Source organism: Bidens hawaiensis, unplaced genomic scaffold (genome assembly GCF_021521415.1).
Source record: "Bidens hawaiensis isolate Kalapana, Puna unplaced genomic scaffold, B.hawaiensis_p1.1 tig00002839_1, whole genome shotgun sequence".
Taxonomy (NCBI): domain Eukaryota; kingdom Viridiplantae; phylum Streptophyta; class Magnoliopsida; order Asterales; family Asteraceae; genus Bidens; species Bidens hawaiensis.
The window spans coordinates 2,673,974-2,679,973 of NW_027491153.1; positions in this window are offsets into that span (position 1 = coordinate 2,673,974).

Consider the following 6,000-nt stretch of genomic DNA (forward strand, 5'->3'; position numbering starts at 1 on the left):
GATGGACAAAGAGTTCCATGCCCAAATCGGGAGGAACTTAGAAGTTTACATGGATGACTTGGTCATCAAAAGCCTTGAGCCAGAGGCGATGTTGACAGACATCGAAGAAACTTTCAGCACGCTCAGAAAAATAAACATGAAGCTCAACCCGAGCAAGTGTTCCTTTGGGATGGAAGAAGGGAAGTTCTTAGGAGTCATCGTTACCAAAGATGGCTTCAGAGCGAACCCTGAAAAGGTCGAAGCCATTATGAAAATGGAATCACCTACTACCATCAAACAGGCTCAGACACTGAATGGACGACTAGTCGCACTTAACCGCTTTTTGGCAAACCATGCGGATAGGTCGTTCCCATTCGTGTCAACATTGAGAAATTGCTTGAAGAAAACGCACTTCCGCTGGACACCAGAAGCGGAAGTAGCTTTTCAAGAGATTCGGTCACGCTTGATCGAACTCCCAACGCTCACAGCACCAGAAGTGGGGGAGGAATTAATTTTCTACCTCTCCGCCACAGACAGAGCAACCGGGGCAGTCTTACTAGTAGAACGAAAAGGCATCCAGATGCCCATCTACTATGTAAGCCGCGTCTTAACGGACGTGGAAACCCGGTACTCTACCCTGGAAAAATTAGTCTTAGCACTTGTACAGGCTTCACGCAGGCTAAGACGATATTTCCAAGGTCACCCAATCACCATTCTCACCAACTTCAAACTTGCAAACGTTCTAGGCAAACCCGAGTTGTCGGGACGCCTAGCCAAATGGGCAATTAAGTTGGGGGAATACGCGATAAAGTACAAGCCAAGACCAGCCATAAAAGGCCAGGTCTTGGCCGACTTTATTGCGGAAGTCCCCGCATCGCGGGAAAAAGAGTGCCAGGAAGAGGCTCAACCTCTCCAGCACAAGACATTAACGATGTCTGGCGACTCTACACTGATGGAGCAGCCAACAACGAAGGTTCAGGCATAGGGTTGAAACTAATTAACCCGGCAGGCCAAGAATACACTTACGCTATTCGGCTTGATTTCCCAAGTACGAACAATGAAGCGGAATACGAAGCATTCTTGGCCGGATTAAGAATTGCGCGTAAGATGGGAGTGAAAAACTTGGAAGCCCACGTGGACTCCATGCTAGTAGCCAACCAGATAAACGGGACGTACACGGCCGTGAATGACATAATGGCCCTGTACCTTGCACAAGCCAAAACCCTTATGCGCGATTTTAACGATTGCAGCGGGTATACTACCAGAGTCGAAGACACAGGCAAGAAAGATACGCTGTAAATCACTGAACTATCAACTTGTTGATGACATACTTTACAGGCGTAACTTTCTTGGCCCACTCCTCAGATGCGTTGACGACCAAGATGCCGACTACCTCCTAAGGGAAGTACACGAAGGCATCTGTGGAGTACACGCAGGTCCACGCGCAGTTGTAGCTAAGCTAAACAACGCAGGATACTTTTGGCCGGGGATGCACACGGATGCGCTGGCCTACATCAGAAAATGTAGATCCTGCCAGCTTTACGCACCCAACACGCATCGCCCGAAGAACGAACTTGTTTCAGTCACTTCTTCATGGCCATTCCAGAAGGGGGCCATCGATGTGACAAGCCCATTTCCCACAGCAGCAAGGAACGTTCAGTTCCTAGTGGTAGCCATCGACTACTTCACCAAGTGGATAGAAGCAAAACCCTTAGCCCAAACAACCGCAAAACATATCAAAAAAATTATTTGGGAATTTATTATTTGTCGTTTTGGACTTCCACAGAATTTGGTGAGCGATAACGGCACCAACTTTGCTGACCAGAAGCTACAAAAGTGGCTGAAAGAGCTTCAAATCACCCACACCTTTACCTCAGTGGCACACCCGCAGGGTAATGGTGAGGTGGAAAGAGCAAACAAGAGCATCGTCGACGGCATAAAGAAAAGACTCTTGGAGCATAGATCCGGCTGGGTGGACGAAGTTCCACATGTCCTTTGGGCAAACAGAACGCTGAAAAAAGCAAGCACGGGCGAGACTCCGTTCAGCCTCACCTATGGCACTGAAGCCATGGTTCCAGTCGACATTGGTCTACCCTCACCAAGAGTCATAACTCAACCAGAAGACAATGATGCGGAAAGACGGTTAGACCTTATGCTAACCGAAGAGCGCAGAGACCTAGCCGTAGCGCGTGAAGAGAACTACAAGCGACAAATGCAAAAGTACTACAACACGCGGGTGAAACTCTGCAACTTCAATGTCGGAGACTACATACTGCGTAACAACGAGGCTTCGAACCAAGAGCGCCCAGGAAAGCTGGCCCCGGTCTGGGAAGGGCCATACATTATTAAAGAAGTTTTGGGAAAGGGCGCATGCCGGCTCGAAAGGCTCGATGGAACCCCCATCCCAAGAACATGGAATGGTTCTCAATTACGCAGATGTTACATGTAGATCAATTCCAAACTTGTAAAGAAAAGGGCTAGAGCCACTTCTAATGGAAATGATTCTCCTTATCACATTGTGTTGATAGCCTTACCTTTATACTTATGAACTGACCAAACTGATATGCCGGTATTCACCGCATAAATAAGTGAGGGAGGAAGTAAGTCGTTGCGTGTGGAAAGCGGCACAACCCGCATAAACACAAAAACAGTAAATATTTCTAAGTGGAAGATGAGAAAAACCTTCACGCAGGTCAGATATAGATAAAGTTTGGTCATCCTACTAAGTGAAAATGACGGTCTTACCCGCACAATCATGATAGAGGAAACAGAACATTAACCTATTATTTAACACGCGTCGAAATGTTAACTTATTCAAAACACTTAGAAAATTGCTAAGTTAAACTAAAATATGCATGAGCAAATCATATAATGTTTACGAGGCAAGGCGTTAACAAAACATTTATATTCACAATAAAAGTTGTTCAAACATTACAAAATGGCTAGGTATCTACCCGCCTACAAAAAATACAAATCTATCTTAACGGTTGGAAGGAATCTCAAGATTCAAGCTTCGGGACCACTTCCTCCAAACCCACTTGAACCCGCACCATCAGTCAGCTGCGGCGGTTTGAGGAAAGCTTTGAGAACAGCTAGCCCGTCATCATCAGCAGCAACTTCATTCACCTTCTCCACAACCGGATGCGGGAAGGCAGCATACTGGTTCACAGCTTGATCATAGGCAGCTTCAGTATCAACATCGTGTAAAGGAAAATTGGAAGGCGGGATGCCTTTATCTGCAAATCCTAGACCAAGCAAGAAACCAGCCTTCTCCCCATCCTCATGAGAAGCGTTGAGGGCTGCGCTCATGGCATCATCATAGGATGTGTTCGCGAATATCCGATGCACAATCTACAATAAAAAATATATATAAAAAACTTTTCTAAGTATAAAGAAAAGCGCAAAGCAAAGAAATTATGGAGCTATGCGTACCTGCGGCAATGCTTCTCGTAGAAGCCAATCCTTATTGAATAGAGCTTCTTGAAGGGTAGCTTGAGCTTGATCGCGGGCGCGTTCGGCTTCATTCTTGTTGAGGTTGGCAAACAACACGTCCTTGGCAGCAGCCTCGTCAACGCCTTTAAGCTTGCGCTCAGTGCGATCAAGCACAGCCCTCTGATCCAAGAGCTCCTGTAGCTTCTTGGCATCCTCTAAGGCCAAAGCCTCATGAGCCTGCTGAAGCTTCTCCAGTTTGGCTTTAAGCTTTTCATTCTCAGCGCGCAGGGGCTTAGCAACGGCTTCAGCTTTGGTGGCCCTTTCGGTCGCATTACGCGCAGTTTCCTTGGCTAACCTAAGCTGTTCGTTAACAGCTTGAGTAGCCTTGGAACGGGCCTCATGCCTGGCTTGGATCTCGGCCTCAAGGTCCTTGAAGGCCTTTTCTTTTTCAGCAGCGGTGGCGGCAAGCTTCTTGTTCTCCTCCCGCAGCGATCGCATCTGAGCCACCTCCAGGCTACGCGCAGTCTTTAACTTGTCGTTTTCACGACAAAGTAACTCGACACGCGGCTGCATCCGGGCGAGAAGAATTCGAAGCTCGTTGGACAACCTGCCCTCCTGGTAGCTAGCCATAGCCTCCCCCAGTGCACCGCTTGGAGCAGCATGGCGCGCCCAGTCGACGTAGTCTGCAGCCGTCCTGAGAGTCGTGCCTCGGCGGATATTCCACCTTGGCGCATAGATCTCATTGGAATATAAAACTGTAACAAAAAACAGTTAAGAAAAAATGAATCAGGAGGAATAACAGGCCAAAGTAACCCCACGCACCTGTAGGGTCGATTACAGGCCGATAGCCGCTAAACCCATCACCTGAACCTAAAGGATATCCATCCAAGAGGTCAAGGAGATGAGAAGGAGGCAAAGGTTGGACTCCCTCATCAACAGAGGTAAGTCTAGAGGTCCCAACTCTAAACATACCTGAAGAACTGGCTCCAACAGAGGTAGTCGCTGACGCCGAATGCGACAATGCAGAAGCCATTGAGGTAGACACCATCGGAGATGAACTCATTTGAGATGAACTCATAACCGTGGTAGCAGCCGCAGATGAGCTCGCGAAAAATGTCACCGCCGGTCCGGTGAAGGATGTAGTAAAGATGGCACTGACGGCCGGCGGAGAGGACGTCATAACTGGAACAGTTGCTTCAACAGCATGAGCAACTGAACCAGCACCGGAAACAGGCGCAGCCGCCTGGGTCATCGCCTCAGATAGGTTGACCAAACCTATCGTCGTGGGTCCTGAACTGCTTCCTCCCGCACCGCTCTCGAAAGCGGATAAGTCCACTCCTGCATGAAGAAAAACAAAAGATATTAAAAACAAAGGCGGAAGGAAATGCGGAAAAGGTGAACAAAAAATATACTTACTGGCTTTCTTGATCCTGAAAGACCTGACAGGCGGAGATAGACCCGATGAAACTGGCCTCTTCGCGCCAGTCACCTTCGGAGAGCTTGGTGGCTCGGAAGTGACAGCCGTTGTCTCAACCTCTGAGACAATGGTCTTGTCACCACCACCAAGGTTCCCCGCCGCCTCCTCACTTTCAGTCTCAGAATCAGACTGATTCCCCAGTTCGACGACGGAAGCAACCTTCCCCTTGCCCTTCACGCCAACAGCCTTCTTCTTCCTCACAAAGAAAGGCCATCTGCGGATCCCTCATCAGAAGATGACAAATTAGAGGAATTCCAGCAGAAGTTTGAGCATGGAGAGGACGAGGATTAAAGAACTCCTTACCTGGCCGAGTGGCGCTTAAAATTTCGTGGCCCGGCGGGTAGACCTCTGCGAATCTATCCGCCGTCTGCTCCAAAATGGGCAACTTGTTCTCATCGAGATCACGAGTACCCAACCGTGCAGGATCACCAGTCTTCCGCGGATGCAAGAGCGACTGTAAGTCGTTCCCCTCTGAAATAAAAAAGATAATGTTAGAAGAAAATCCTAAACCAACACAAAAGACGGAGCATACCGTAAGGAATATAGTTCAAACCGTATTCAAGGACGATGGGTATTTGCGGCGTCCTAGACCCGGCATCCTTCCACACGCGGCTCATCCCAAGCATCACCATCCCAGACTCCGCGAAGCGATAAACCGGAGTCTGGATCTGGGAGATCTTGGCGAACCATTCGGTCTCCTGGTAATTGGAGGCGTGCAGTTTAGGGAGTGCCCTCCCATTCTTGAACGTCATCGCGATGGGGACGACGCGAGCGGAGATGTAGAAAAACTCCCGCTTCCAAGAACGAAGACTACACTCAGTAGCGCAGATCTTCAAACCCTTGATCCGAGTAACAAGGGTATACCTACCCTGGATGCACCTCCAAGTGTAGAAGGTCATCAGGCGGTCGACGCGAGGCTCGATACCCAAAATACGGCACACCCATTCGAAATGGCGAACTTTGGCAACTGCCATTGGGTGCACCTCCGTCAAGTGAACACCGTGTTTCTCCAGAACACGGTACACGAACTTCATTAATGGGAATCTTAGATTCCCATAGAGGAAGAACGAAACGTAGACCCCTATCTTGCCCTTAGGGGCGTCGTATACGGT